The 15759-nt window shown below is 44.3% G+C and overlaps 1 long non-coding RNA gene across 1 annotated transcript; it reads left to right on the forward strand.

Moving 5' to 3' along the window:
• Positions 1-1449: 1449 nt before the first annotated feature.
• On the forward strand, positions 1450-10903 carry LOC119811252. Its single transcript, XR_005284958.1, has 3 exons — positions 1450-1587; positions 6907-7064; positions 10823-10903. It is a non-coding gene; the product is annotated as an uncharacterized LOC119811252 (long non-coding RNA).
• The last annotated feature ends 4856 nt before the right edge of the window (positions 10904-15759 follow it).

A 15759-nucleotide genomic window follows, 5' to 3' on the forward strand; every position in this document is an offset into this window, starting at 1 on the left:
TGATATTGATTAAGGTATTGTGATTGTGTAGTTCATTTAAAAATGTAATGTATAATTAAGAAATATAGGTTGATAGCCATCTTTAATAGTCAAGCTTGTAGTCATGTTAGTAAGATTTTCTAGATATTCATAGATATATTTCAGATGGATAGGAATTCTTCATATCTTTCAAAGACTACAGAATATGTCATTTAAAATGTTTTAAGAACTTAAGACTTTTCATGATATTGAGACACATCTGATCCTGGCAGCACCAATTACTTTGAGAAGAAGATGGGCATAGAAGAGGTTCCTTAGCCATTTGGGTAGGAAACTGTTCTTGCCTGAACTACGGAACAGGACATGCAGTACCCACAGAAAAATGACTGCTGAACTTGCCTAAAGGTGAGATGATCCTTCGGGGTTCTTCCTTCATGAAAGAGTCTGTGAGACATTCTGCAGGATATAGAAGAAGGTGACTGAACTGTTTTGAAATTTCCTGCTTTGTGGAAAAGTATGTTGGATAGTGTGGGCCTGTAGGCTGAAGATGATACAGAAAAACTTTGGGTGACTGTTCAGGCAGCGAGATGTCTCTGCCATTTCTAGAATTTTAGAAGTTGCTTACAATGCATTTCCTGTTCACTTAGGTAATATATCCTTATGGAGTCTTTGATGGAATTGAAGAATTTATAGTTATAGTTTTCCTTAGTTATGGTAAAAGATAAAGTAAATAGAAGTATTGTAACTGTAATTCTTGCTTGATACCTGTTTTGTTATATGTAATTTTACTATGTTAAAGTTAAAACCTTCTTTTTAGTTTAAAGAGAAATGGGAAATGATGTGGGAGGTTCTTCTGTCTTGGTTAATGAATAAAGAAACTGCCTTGGCCTGTTGATAGGGCAGGACTTAGGTAGGCAGGGAAGACAAAACTGGATGCTGGGAGGAAGAAGGCAGAGTCTAAGAGACGCCATGGTTCTGCCAGAGACTGACACTGGGAATTTTACCCAGTAAGCCACTGCCACATGGCGATACACAAATTACTAGAAATGGGTTAAATTAACTTGTAAGAGTTAGCCAATAAGATGGTAGAGCTAATGGGCCAAGCAGTGATTTAATTAATACAGCTTCTGTGTGATTATTTTGGGGCTAAGCTAGCTGGGGTGGCCGGGAACCAACAAGCGGCCCCTTCCTCCTACAACTACAAGTCTTGGTTTTCTATTTTGCTGAAGTAAATATTTTCAAAGGAACCCCAAGAAGCCTCTGGGTTTCAGTAGCTCTCTGCATTACAGCTCCCCTTCCCTTTGTAATTCTATTAATTCGAGTCTTATCTCCCCTCTCTTCTTAGCTAATTTTTATTTGTCTTGGCAGGAGCAAAGGTGTTCCAAAAGAGAGACACTCCTGTCTCTCCCTTTTGCTACTAGACTACTGAAAATACGGACTCCAGGATTGAAATTTCCCTAGGAATCTCATGCTGGGAGAAGAGAAATGAACTCGTAGTGTTTACAACAGCATGCATAAGACAGATGACATCCAGCACGGATGGGGAGGTGGACACAAAGCCCTACCCCCAGCTAAGAAGCTATTGGCAATTGATAGCTACTGGGAGAGGTAGCATTGATTTTCTTTAAGAGTGATGCCCTTGATAGGTTGACCATGCTCTGGTATACCAAGGGTATATAAGCAGCACAAACTGGGTGACCATGCTCGGGTGTTCCATAGGTATAATATATGCAGCACAAATTGGGCTTAATGGGTTACTAAAAGAAAAAGAAAGATACAAAGTTGGGGGAGTTTGAAGGGGGACCAGGTCTAGAGGAGTTGAGGAGGGGAGTTAATAGGATCAAAACACATTGTGTGAATTTCTTAAAGAACAAGAGAGAGGAATAAAGTGATAATGAGAATAATAAAGCAAGAATCGTTCACTTGATCAGACATGGTAGCTCTTAGCACTTGGGTGTCTGAGGCCGGGGGATCCCTGGAGTACAGCATTTACAGCATGGCTATCGCAGCAAAACTCTATCTGCAAAGAAAGGTGCTTAACCTGATAGATAACTAGATGGGAGAGAAGACTTCTACAAAATATAAAAATATAGGGCGGGGGAAATGGCTCAGAGGGCAATGCTGGCCAAGCGTGAGGACCTAAGATTGGATCACTAGTATCCACAGAATGGTGGTATATACCTGTAACTGCAGTGTTGGGGAGTGAAGATAGCTGAATCTCGGCTTGTTGACCAGGCAGTCCAGCCAGTTTCGTGGGTTCCCAACTCAGTGTGAGACCCTGACCCCCTAATTAAAGTGCAGATTGAAGTAGACACCTGACATTGGCTTCTTGCCTTTGCATGTTTCTCACCCCCAACCCTCACACATAAAATACACAAATACCACAGGGATACATACCAGTATATATGCATATATAAACATATAGATCCTGGAGGCCTGGAGAAATGGCTCAGTGACATTGACTGTTCTTCTGGAAGACCAGGGTTCAATTCCCAGTGCCCACATGGCAGATCATAAGTGTTTTTAACTCCTTTTCCAGGGGACCTGACATCCCTATACAGACATACATGCAGGCAAAATATCAATGCACATAAAATAAAGTAAAAATCATTAAAACAAAATAGAGATTCCAAATATTTTCTTGCCCTCTGGAAGTAGATGATTGAATCAACAATTTAAGATTTTTGGACATCTTCAGATAAAATAAAAAGAAAATACCTTTATAAAAAGGCTAGATGCTTGCTATAGCAGAGGAACCTACCTCTCAGGAAGAGACTTCATATGGTAGACAATGTACCAGGTCACCTTGCATGACAGGCCTGATCCTACAATGGTAGGTCAGTGATGGGCAGGACCACACCATGACCAAGAACTTAGTTACTCATACCTCTTGCCTTCTACTTAAGCCCAAACCCACATTAGTTCCCTGAGGATAAACTTGGGTGGGGGTCACAGAAAATTTCCTGAAGCTCACATTGAATAGAGACCCTTTTGTTTATGCTACTAATTATATGTTTAATTGACTTATTGAAGACTGGTTGGCCACACCTGGCTTGTTATGGATGCCAGCGCCCAGGCTTTGGCCCTCAAACTACTTAATAGCTTGTGGATCCTGTTTGCCTTCTCAAAGAACTTATTCTTTGTTGTCAAATCCTTTTGCCATTATTTTAGGCTTCATTTAGTTCATTTTTGCTCAGAGAGTTGTTATTACTTTCATTTTTTTTTCAGGTTTGGCTTGTGTATGTTTTTCCAAGACTCTGACATGTGTCATTAATTTATTCATCTGAGATCTCACTCAATTTTATATGTGAACATCTCTCCTCTTCTTAGCGCAAACTGCCTTTGTGCCATCCCACAGAACCTGATATCTCACGTTCCCACTTCCATACGATTCTAGGAATTCTTAAACTTTCCCCATTTTCTCCAATGCTACTCTGACTATTCCAATGTGAACTATTCGCTTCCCACATGGTTTTGAAGTCAAACTGTTTGCAGCTGATGCATGTAGGGCCAACTCTGTGCAACACTGAAGCATACTCGTGCCTTGGACCACCCTACTTAGAAATCCGAAAGCAAGACTCAGCTCTGCCTTCCTGGATTCAAGGGCACTGACTCAACGACCCCTTCTCCTTATAGATCCTTTCTAATCTCACACACTTAACTGAGGTTTCAAGGTTCCAGAGCACCCGGACTCTTAGTTCTTATTATCCTCAGAATGTCTCTGTCTAATTACAAAAGTCTTGGCACTACTATGGTGTCACAAACCATCTTACGACAGACTCCCATCCCCCGCCTTTTTTTTTTTTAAAAGCATTTATTTGTCTTTCTATATACTTGTTTTGTGTGCATGTGGAGGTCAGAAGACAACTCATAGGAGTTCTCCTTTCCACTATGTTAGTCCTGGGGATTGAACACCAGTCATTAGACTCGGTGGCCAGCACCTTTACTGACTGAGCCATCTTGTTGGCCCAACAACAGATTTCTTGAACTTTTATTTTGTGCAGTGGGCCATATTAGGTGTTTTTGGAGAGCAAAGCAGTTAAGTGGTGAACTGAACAAGTCATAGTGCTATGGGCTGTGTGACTGACTGTATGTCACAGAGGCAAGCATTTTGCAGAGGGCAAGAGATGGGCGCTCCTATTCTGTGGCAATGGCCTATTGTATTTTAAAACACTGACTACTCTGGATGATTCATAGTCTCTTCATTATTTGAACAAAGGCAATAAATAAAGGTTGTTAGAGTTTCAGCTATTTGCTTGAAATTGTTAAAGGCTTTGTACAGGTCAGGAATGACTCTTTCCACCAAATAAGAGACTGTGTATGGATTACGAATTTCAAATAAAGTTCAAGGCTATGCATTCTGTTCTATAGTTCCCTAAATGCATTGCCAGTCTTGTCTAGCTGTACCAAGCTTCTTCTTTTAGGCCACCAACCAGCTCCGAAATCATAACATAGAGACTTAATATTAGTTTTGAATGCTTAGCCTACGTTAGGCACGTTTCTAGTTTGCCCTTTTAACTTAGATTCACCTGTTTCTCTTTATTTACCTTTGCCTCAAGGTTTATTACCTTTCTTCTGTATATCTTGCTTTAACTGCTTGTCTATGTCTGTCTGGTGTCTGCCCGACTTCTTGCCCCAGGAGTGTCCCTCATTCTCCCCTCCTTGTGTTCCCTATTTTCCAAGCTTATATTTCTCCCATTTATTGCCGGCTCTGCCTATCCTTTTCCTGCCTAACTATCGGCTGTTCAACTTTTTAATTAGACCAATCAGGTGCCTTAGGTAGGCAAGGTGAAACAAATGAGACTCAGCTTTACACAATTAAACAAATGCCTCGCAAACAAGAGTAACACACCTTTCCACAGTTAAAGTGATGTTCTGCAGCATGAACAAATGTAACACATCTTTGCCTACTTAAAATAATATTCCAGCCGGGCAGTGGTGGCACACGCCTTTAATTCCAGCACTCGGGAGGCAGAGGCAGGCAGATCTCTGAGTTCGAGGCCAGCCTGGTCTACAAGAGCTAGTTCCAGGACAGGCTCTAGAAACTACAGGGAAACCCTGTCTCGAAAAACCAAAAAAATATTCCACAACAGTCTAGTTACTTATCTATGTTGGTGTGCTTAGCAGGTCGTGCACAATTTATTATTATTTTCAGCTCAGCCTTGGAGCAGTAGAGTATTTCTGTAGAGATGGCCGAAGGCAGCCCTAATTCTCTAGCTTTTGACTTTGTTCTGGCCTTCTCAGGAAGTTAATGTTTCGTAACTGCGTTTCTTGATCACGGTCCTAAACACACGGAAACTCATGGATAACAACAAGCGAGAGAGACTAATGAGATGAGGAACCGCCCGCGTGGACAGGTGGTTGGATTATCCCGTGTGCTATTGATGTATCTGCTAGGCGGTTACAAGCACACTCAAGGGCTGGCGGATGCATACGTGATAGGCGTTTTACCCGCACAGACTGGGTTTGACTTCTGATTACCCCGTATGCTTTGTCCAGGTTGGTAGGTTTTTATGTCCAGGGACATGGCCTTGGTTCTGAGACCAAGGGAGACAATGGGCAAGTATATCTGCTGAAAATAAAGAACAGAGGGGCTATTGTTTTATCCCTGGTACGTAGGGTGATAAATGGCAATGAATAGGCTTGTTCTTTGGTGGGGGGGGGACTTTAAAAAATTTTTTTTTTTGGCTGTTTCTGATCAAACTTTTTATGCGGTCAAATACTTGCTTTGTTCTTCTCTGTTGATTCACGGCCTTGAGGTGTAAATCTATGGGGGTTTGTATAACGAAAGGCAGTTCTGAGAGGGCTTATAGCATTCAGTAATATCATTGCCAAATATGGTTTCTCCTACTGATTTCTGTTTATCCCACAAAATGCAGGAAGAGAAAGTATAGCTCGTTAGAAAATGAAGGCCTGAAAATGGTTCTTTTTTTTTTCTTGAGATGGTAATGCCGAGTTGGAGGCCAATTTCCATGGAAATACCAGGGTGGAAATGTCTCCAGTATACCATCATTAAAATTTACATATATGCACTGTCTCTAAATACAAAATACTAAACCAACCATCTCCCTTCTTAGTCCTAGGATTTAAATTTTTTAGGATTTGTTTTTTTGTGTGTGATACTTGACTTCTTTTATTGAAAACATATTTTTTCCATAAAATATATTCTGATTGTGGTTCCCCTCCTCCCAGATCCTCTCCACCTCCCCTCCTATCCAAACCCACACCCTTTCCAGCAGAGACCTGAAAAAAAAAATCAAATAAGGTAAAACTAAACCAGAATAGGACAAAACCAACAGAAGAAAAAGAGTCAAAAAGGGACACCATTTACACAAATATAGAGAAACTGTCTTAAAAATACTTTTAGTTGAGACGCTTTGGTTACATGAGTCACATATACTGTAGATCCGGACAGAACATATATAATATAATACATAATAGGTATTAACCTTTCAATGGAATTTCTGTTGATGTCAGCAACATGTCAGGTTCCAGCCACAGCTCGTCTCAAATGGCTTTTCCTCAAAAAAAGACGGAATGTGCGGGACACATGTCAGAGAGCTGTGTGACGGGGTAGCAGGAGCGTGGGACCGGAAGTTGGGCCATCTGGAGTTGCGCTTTCCTGAGGGGTATTGATCAGGAAAACCAGCTTCTGTGAGCATCAGTTATTATCTCAGGGACAATGGGAAAAACTATGACACATGCCACCTACCTCTTTGGCTGTCGTAAGGGTCGAATAAGATAATGCAGACTGAGTTTTAGGATTCTCTTGTGAACAGTCAGCAAGGGCGAAAATGAAATAAAAACAAAAACATCGAAGTGTTTAAGTGCTTTTAAAATTTAAAAAAATGAAACCAGAAAGGAATGCTGCAAGCCATTCTCGTTCTTTTTCTGATGTTTTTCCCATCCTCCTGTTTATCCTTCCAGATCATAACGGAAGGCCTGGAAAATACACCTCCAGGGATCTGCAGAGATGGCTTACTGGTTGAGAGTGCTTGCTGCCCCTGCAGAGTATCAGAGTCTGGTTCCCAGCACCCAAGCAGGGTGACTCACAGTGACCTGTCGCCCTCTTCTGGCCTCTTCAGGTACTACATTCATGTGCCCCCCCCCCCCCCCCCGCCCCCATAGACACAAGCATATATACGCTATTAAAAATAAACGAAGGCTACAGAAAACAGAATCAGGATATGCCTGTGCCCCTCAGAACAATGTTTCCCTGGGTTCCCCAGTTTGACCTAGTACAGGATACCCAGGGCCAGTCTAGCCTAGGATTGGCATTGCTCAGAAGAGTACCAGAGAGTGTTTCTCTTGGATACAGCATCTTCCGTGGTTGTAGGATTTCAGAGCCCTACACAGTGATGAAGTGTTCCTGGACATTGCAGGCACTTAAAAAAAATAACAGATATTGGCATTGTTATAAATCAGAGAGCAGGGCTCATCATAGCAATCCCGTTCTTGGAATCCGAGTCCTGTCACTGAAGATTGGTGTGTTCGTGCAGGAGCTGCCTGCCCTTGGTTTCACCTTGGGCTATTAACTAACACATCCGTTATTAGCTGGTGGTAATGACCAATTTTCAAGAGATGATTGCTTAAATATCACCCACCTTGAAAAGAGAATTATTACTCAACCGAGAACTGAACTCTTTATTTTCGAGTTGGCGGAGCTAATGATGTTAACTCACTCCGCTCTGTCTCCCTCCCTAGCACCTCCCCAAGCCCCTCCCCTCATCTGCTCTCCCCCTTGCGTGGGTGGTTTGTCGGACACCACGTGGTTATGTAACTGCCTCCCTCTCGGCCTCGGTGACTTGGGAGAGTCCAGGAAAGGCCCCATACTTGCTATTTATCCATGCAGTGGTAGATGAAGACAGATGGTAATGAAATCAGTCTTACTGAGAGTGACCACAATGATAATAGATCCTTTATGGTGTCCAGGAATTCTGGATGCCCGTCTCTACTTAAATGTGCATTGGCGCCAATTCTGTCATCCTCCTGACCTCTTCTTAGACCAGAACAGGCAGGCTGGGCTCGGAGCATCAATATCTGTCTTCCTCCTCATATAAATGTTTTACACACCTACAGCTACAAATGACTCACCAGTAGAGAGGGTTTTTTTCCGTTTAGACAAGGAAGAATAAAGTGAAATGGAGGAGTGTCTTTAGTGTTTAGAGCCAGAGGGCTGAGCTGATGGGCTCCGGCTTTTGCTGGAGTAGCCCACTGCCTGTGTCTGATTCCTATGAGGAGCTCTGGTTACCTTGCCGGGTTTGCTGGCGATTACAGAATCTACCCCCAGCCCTCAACGACTTTATTGGTCTTGGATGGAAGTGGGAGCGAGTCGGCCTTCTCTTTGATGATGGTAAAAAAGGAGGGAAAGAGGGAAAAGGAAGTCGGAACTTAAGCTGCTGTGACCAAGCGTGGCTCTGTCAAAGGAATGAACTCAGCTGATTGCACTGTAGATAGCCAGGCCCTGGGTCAGGTGCAGGGTTCCGAAGCCATGGTAAATCACTGTGACATCCCTTGCTAGTCGAGGCATTAATCATGTTGAATTCCTTTGTTCCACTGGGGTCCAGATCAAGTGTAATTCCATTGGAATGCTATGGTAATGTAGTATCAATTAATCTCCTAGCTGCGGGGTGGAGCCTCTCTCGGAAGGGGCGCCTGCGTACGCTAGTTATTAACTTTGCTAATGCCCAACCTCTCTCTCTCTCTGGCTTGGGAAGGGTCATTTTCTTTGGGTGGGGCCCACGGCAGCTTACACCTTGCACTTCAACTTGGTGAGATGTGGGGGAGGGGGCCCTGGTGATCAGAGGGTTGCTACTATGCCCCAGAGGAAGCAGGCAAACCCGGTGTTTGAATTTCAGCTTGGCTCTCGGCCAGCCACGTCACTTTGGGGGTAAGTTACCTAACTTCGCTTTCCTCATTTGTAAAGTGGAAACTACCGTAGTTCCTACAGCCAGAACTTAAGCAACTTTAAAACAGTAACAACAAACAACCCCCCCCCCGTAAGCAACCCCCCAAAATTAACCAGACCCCAAACCTCAGTGAACTTCAATATATAGTTTGAGTAGGCACTCTGAAGTCGCCGAGCTTCATGCTGGATTTCACGCTTCCACGTTTTGTATTTGCAAATATTTTCCATAATGAAGCTTATAAAATTAAGAGAAAAGAGCAACTGATAATCCACGAGGACAAAGGGTAGCGGTGATGAGGGGATGGCTCATGGGATGGGAGGTGACGCTGCAGAAATCTTGCTTCTGGGATGTGGAGTGCCCGGGTGACGCTGCAGTTCACTCAGCTCCAACATTTCCAGGGTTGGTAGCAGAGAGTACATGCTATTGGCTCCAGGAAGCGCTTGCCAGCCTCCCGAGTCTTCCCAGAATATGCCTGCGCTATAATAGAAGGTCAGAGGCCAGGAGTCTTGCCTTTCCCGTGGTAAATAATGAATGTTGCACGAGCTGCTTGCACACTCTCAAGCCTGCTATGTCGGGAGGCAGGAAAAAAAAAAAAAAAACAAATAAAAAGGCACCAAATAAACATTAATCTGACTCGTCATCCACAAATAGCTCCCTTCAGATTTCAAGAAAGATACCTCCATCCTCTCTCCCGTCTGGCCATCTGTGTCCTGCCACAAAACAGAACTCTTGGCCCTAGATTTTGACCTAGTATAAAAAGCAGTATATTTTTTATGACCGGGTAACAGTCACATTTCTCCTCCATAAAATATTCAAGAAGGCGCAGCAGTGCCTTCAAGATCTTTGCGGCAGGTGCGATCAAAATGTGCCCCTTCATTATTTATTTATTTGGCTCTCTGTATGGCAAGGCTTAAATGCTTTTCAGGCCAAATAATTAAATTCCATTATGGAAAGTGGGGATACTTGGCAAAATGTACTCACTATTAGACCCTAGAGTCCTCAGGGGAGTTCCACAGAAAGGATTAAAAAAAAGGGGGGTGTTTATGTGCAGGACGTGCAGTATGACCTATATTGGGCCCACAGGAGTGATGCTAACGTCAGAAATTTAGTGTGGAGAGAGGGGGAGGTGTCACTTGACAGTCTCATAGAGCAGGACTCTGCCTCCTTGGCTTTTGAGCCAAATCCAGTCCACTGTTTGTGTTTGTCCGTTCTACCAGCAAGACATGGCTTTCAGAAGATATTTTGTAGCATGAGAGACTGTTTGAAGTTAAACTTTGTTGTCCTATAAAACTGTGAGGTGGATACAGCCCTCATTTCTTTCCACGTGGACCACTGCTGGATTCACGTCACTGTTATTTGAGTGCTGTGACAGACACCATATGGCCACAAAACCAATGATACTTTCTGTGTGGTCCCTCACAGCAAGAACTTGCTGATGACCCCTGTTCTAGATCTGTGGTTCTCAACCTGTGGGTGGCAACCCCTTTGGGGGGGTCAAACTACCCTTTCACAGGGGTCACCCAAGACCGTCAGGAAACAGATATTTATGTTATGATTTATAACAGTAGCAGCGTTACAGCTATGGAGTAGCAATTAAAATGATTTTATGGTTGGGGTCACCATAGCATGAGGAAATGTATTAAGGGGTCGCAGCATTGGGAAGGTTGAGAACCACTGCTCTAGAGAGGATATGACACTGGGCTTCAAAGAGTTCTCTCTCTCTCTCTCTCTCTCTCTCTCTCTCTCTCTCTCTCTCTCTCTCTCTCTCTCTGTCTGTCTGTCTGTCTCTCTCGGTGTGTAGGAAGTATGTGTGTATAAGTGTGTAAGTAAGTTTGGCTTCCTACATGGGTGCTGGGAATCTGAGCTCAGGCCCTCAGTGTTTGTGTGACAGTTGCTTTACAGACTGAACCATTTTCCCAATCCCTTCGTTCAAGGTTCTTCCGCTGTTAATGCAACTGGGTATGGATTTGATGCTGAGGAATCTGGCTGTTTTCCGAACCGTACAGACGGGCAAGGTAAGGGATGAGGACAGCCATACCCTAAAGCAGCTTTCGGATCCCATAATCTTCTCGTCAAAGTGTTGTGTCTATTTGGTGCCCTTCTGCTCTGGCTCCAGTGTCCCTGATGTCTTTATAACTGTCTCCACTGCTGGTACCTGAGCATTGCCTCATGGCTTTTGGGAAAGCCTTCTGAACAGTCTGCCTTCATGGCTGGCAAGTGACAGTGTATCTTCCACATTAAGATACATTTAGATAAATTCCACTGATACTTTCGAGCATAACACAGGTTTTTGCATGGACATCTTCCCCGCTTCATTCAAGTCTGTTGTTCAAATGACACGGAGGAAAGGCTCTTATGGGTGACAGCCCCCGCTTACACCATTGCTGTTTGTTTTGTCATTCCTTTGTATTACTGATCCAGCATTTGATGGTGTTTGACCTCATCTGGTTTGGTTTACTGAATCCCCCCCCCCCCCCCCCCCCCCCCCCCCTTTTTTTTCTCCCAACAGATAGGAAGGTCTTTAAGAACTGGTACCTTCACTGTCTGTTTCATTAAGGTTTTTGTCCAGCATCTGAACATGAAGACCCCAGAAAAGTTTGAGGCATGAATAATAAAAGATGAGTCCCCCTGTTTGAACTCATTATAGTTTTGGCATCAAACTCTGCCTGCCTGATTCTCCAGGGCTATGGCGACTTTACATTCACGCTCTTACCTTCAAATAGAAGTCTCTCCTTTGTAGAATCTGCTCTCTTCTAAGTTAGTCTGGTTATTTTAGGCGAACCCACCGTGCTGGTTAGTGTTAATCGTCAGCTCAGCAGAATCTAGCATCACTTAAGAGATGGGCCTCTGGGCATGACTGTGGGGATTATCTCAATTATGTTATTTAAAGTGGGAGGACCCACCTGCTGTGGGCATCACCATTCCCTGGCTGAGTCCTGGACTGTGTACGAGGAGAAAAGAGCAGAGACACAGCATGCGTTCATTGCTCTCTTGTTTCCTGGTTGTGGGTACAATGTGACCCTCTGCTTCAGGCTCCTTCCCACCCCTGCTTGACTTCCCTGCCATGAAGGATGAGAAAAAAAAAACCCAAACCCTTCCTTTCTTAAGTTGCTTTAGTCAGAATGTTTTTCATAGCCACATAAAGAAAAGCTAAGACACCCAGTGCAGGTGTCTGCTTGCGGCCTCCTGTTTGTGGCAGACCTTATGAGGCTCCCTTCAGGTCCCTCTGGACCTACTTCCCGTCCCCTCTTCTGGTTGCTTTCAACTCTATGACCTGCCTCCACCTACCTTTTGAAGGACTTTATTTGGCTCCTGGAGTGGCTTTGCCCAAATTCTCAGCTAGAGATATAAAGACTTTCTTCACTACAAGTAACTTTTCGTGACCAATGAGTAGCTGACTTGGTAGAAGTCTGGTTCCCTTGCTTGTAGTGGAGAGGAACTTGGGAGTAGATAGCTTACTCTCTAGGTTCCTTGAGGAATCAGATCAAGTGCCTCTCCAAGAGAATTTGGGGGGACTTGGCTAGAAATCAGGCGTCAGCTTCCTTTTTCCTATATCTGCCTTAGCAATTTCTCCTGGGGACAGTTCCTTAGCAAGCCCCTCACAATCTTCCTCCCTGACTCTAGTTTTGCCCTCTCTACTAACATATCGAGTATATCATGTTTCCCATATTAGAGAGTTCCAAGCCATTTCTAGACAATACAGTATGAACAGCAGCACTCTAGCAATGCCAGTGTTCACACACACACACACACACACACACACACACACACACACACATAGGTGGGTGGGTAGCATGGAACATAAGACAGGAGGACTTTGGGGGACCCTGCAATTTAAACCACGCTGGTAAAAATGTATAATTTTGTTAATATATGAGGATTGTTCTTGGTAAAGAAATCACACAAAAGGAGGAAGCCAAGAATGCCCCCACTGGGAAAAAAATGCAATCACGAGGGCTGAAGACATGGCTCAGCTGGGAAGTGCTTGCCTCTCAGGCGAGAGGACCTAAATCTGATCCCTAGACCACCCATAAGAAAAGCTGTGTGGGACTGTGTGCACTTGTCACCCCAGCGCTGGAGAAGCAGAGACAGTGGGATCCCTGGGGCTCACTGGGCAGCCAATCTTGCCAACTTCGCAAGCGTATCACCAGTGAGAAATACTGGTTTTTTTTTTTTTTTTGTAAAAAATAAAACAGTGGATGCCATCTGAAGAATGGCACCTGGGATCATACTCTGGCCCCCACACCCTGCGTGCACAGCCATGCACACATAAACACACGTAAGGGTGAGCCTATATTTTGTCTCACGGGCTACACATGAGTCTGGAATGCAAAGGACAAGTTCACAGTGAGAAAGTTCTACTTTGAGTTCCTTTCTGGCAGATGTGCTGAGGTCCCCTGAAGAAATCACTGACATGCCACCAATCCTTTTGTTCCCACACAGCCTGGCAGCTTATCTCAGATCATCACGTCCCGTATAGACATGGTTTTTGTCCTTCGCTAGATGATTCAATTAGTCAAGATTCTTCGTCCCCAGTGTATTCAAACCAGCCAACCCTTCAATGCTGGGTGGGGGTTGTGAAAACATATTTACCCACCTCAAGGCATTAGGGTTACCACTTGCCGATGGGTCCCTGAAGGGATGGAGAAGGCTGCCAGTGTGGTTCAGGCACTCGGGAATGCCAACACCAGGAAGATGTTGGGAGAAGAGCTTGCTTTCTGTCAGACTGTCTGGAATGAATGACCCATGAAGGAGTAAGAGCGGAAGGTGCTCTTCCGCTGGTACCCTGCCTCGGCACCCTCAAAGTCACATCGTAACACGGCTTTCAGTGCCTTGGTATCTTGGTGTCACCTGGATGCCTTTACTCCCTAGATACATGGAATTAGTTCCACATACCTTCCCTCGCAATTAGCATATTAATGTGGCAGATGGATAAAGATGGGAAGCTGGCTGCATGAGCACTCTGGCTGCCTCTTTCAGGGCTGCCAGTAGCCTCTCCCCTCTCTCTCTCTCTCTCTCTCTCTCTCTCTCTCTCCCTTCCTCCCTCCCTCCCTCCCTCCCTCCCTCCCTCCCTCCCTCCCTCTCTCTCTCTCCCTCTCTCTTTCTCTCTCTCCTCAGCACATTGCCACCATATCACAAACCTGAAACCATAAAAGGCACCACCTCTATGACCTCCTCCTTCCTCCTGAAGGGAAAGGAGAGCTTTGGTGGATGGTGTGGTCTGATTCAAGTGAGGCTCAGCAGTCCCAAGGACTGGTAGATCGATTGAAAGAAACAATTTAGAAAATTTTATTAAAATAGTTTTTTGCATATATGGTATGTGTGTGTGTGAGTGTGTGTGTGTATTCCAGTGTGTAGTTATATGCACATGGACAGTGTGTGGAGTCCAGAGGTCGGTATCTTCCATGATTGCCTCTCACCCCATGTGCTGAGACAAGGTCTTTCATTTGAACCCAGAGCTAACTGATTTGGCAAGTTGAGCTAGCTAGCTTGCTCCTGGAACCCATGTTTTTTGTCTTCCAAGTGCTGGGATTACTGGTGACTGCCATGTTCTTGACATTTAAGTGGAGGTTGGGGATTGGAACTCTGGTTCGCATGTTCTCAGAGCAAGGGCTTTACTCATCCAGCCAAACGTATGTAGCAAGTGCTTTGTGCCCTGAGACATCCCTTCTGTCCCCTGAATTTTAAGTCATCGTCTCTTAAGAGGCAAGCTGCTGGTGGCAGGAAAATGGAGCTAAACCTGTGCTTTCTGGCCCAACAGACATGGGTTCAAGTCTTGGCCTCTCTAGTGGGTTCGATATGGGTCAAGTATTTAAGGTCTCCAAGTGTTCAGTTTTTAGAACTTGGGTGGAGATATCTTCTTGGGAAAGAAATTTCATTGAAAAATAATCCATGGGAAGAGTTTAATACAGAGTTTGCTAGTAGGAGCAGTTATTCAAATGCCCCATGCCCTTTCTTTTCCTAAAGACCCACAGCTACTGTCTGGCCAATCTGGTCTCCAGGTCTGCTGGCTTCTGGTGTGGCGTTCCTTCCGGTTCTCAGATTCCTTGATTCGGGACACCTTTCTCTCTGAAATTGGTTGTGGAATAGTCTGTAGACTTTTAAAAATTAGGGTTATCATACAGGTATTAAAGATGACTGCCCACCAAGACCCAGAATGCAGTCCGGCTTACAAGGGCAGTTTGAGGACATGGGGTGATTTATGTCAGATAGTGGAGCAACAAGGAAGGGTAGAATTGATGTCGATCACTTGATACATCGGGTGCCCTTCATGAGGCATCTCTGTTAATCAGATACCGAAGGAAATGCTGCCGTGAACGAAATTAATTCAGTCTCTGTTGTCCGTTGCATCGCTCAGTGGGGTGGAGTCAGGGGAACTTCCTGTTTAAACCTGACTCACCTGTGCTTGTTACCACTCTAGAAAGATGCAATTTACCATCAGCTAAGGGAGGAGGCCCAAGTGGGCACAGATTAGAACCAGAAGACTGTGGCGCTCATGAGAATCAAAGCTGGAAATGGAGTTTTTGTTTTGTTCTTTTGTTGAGACTGGGTCTTGCTATATAGCCAAGGTTAGCCTTGAACTCACTGTGTAGTGAAGGCTGGCCTCCAGCTTGTTGTAATCTTCGTGCCCTTAGCCTCCTGAGTGCTGGGATTACAGACGTGCATCACTACACGTGACTGAAAATGGAGATTGTTTGTTGTTTGTTCGTTTTCTCTTAAAAGTTTTACAGTTTTACAACGATTCCGTAAAATAGAGCTTTTACAAATATTTAGGGAAAACATGGATATAGCTGGCTGATAAATTATAAGAGTAAAGAAGGACTTTCAAAGTTTATCATTATTTTGAGACAGAGTCTCAAATAACCTAGGG

The sequence above is a fragment of the Arvicola amphibius genome, chromosome 4 (assembly GCF_903992535.2).
Source record: "Arvicola amphibius chromosome 4, mArvAmp1.2, whole genome shotgun sequence".
Classification (NCBI taxonomy): Eukaryota; Metazoa; Chordata; class Mammalia; order Rodentia; family Cricetidae; genus Arvicola; species Arvicola amphibius.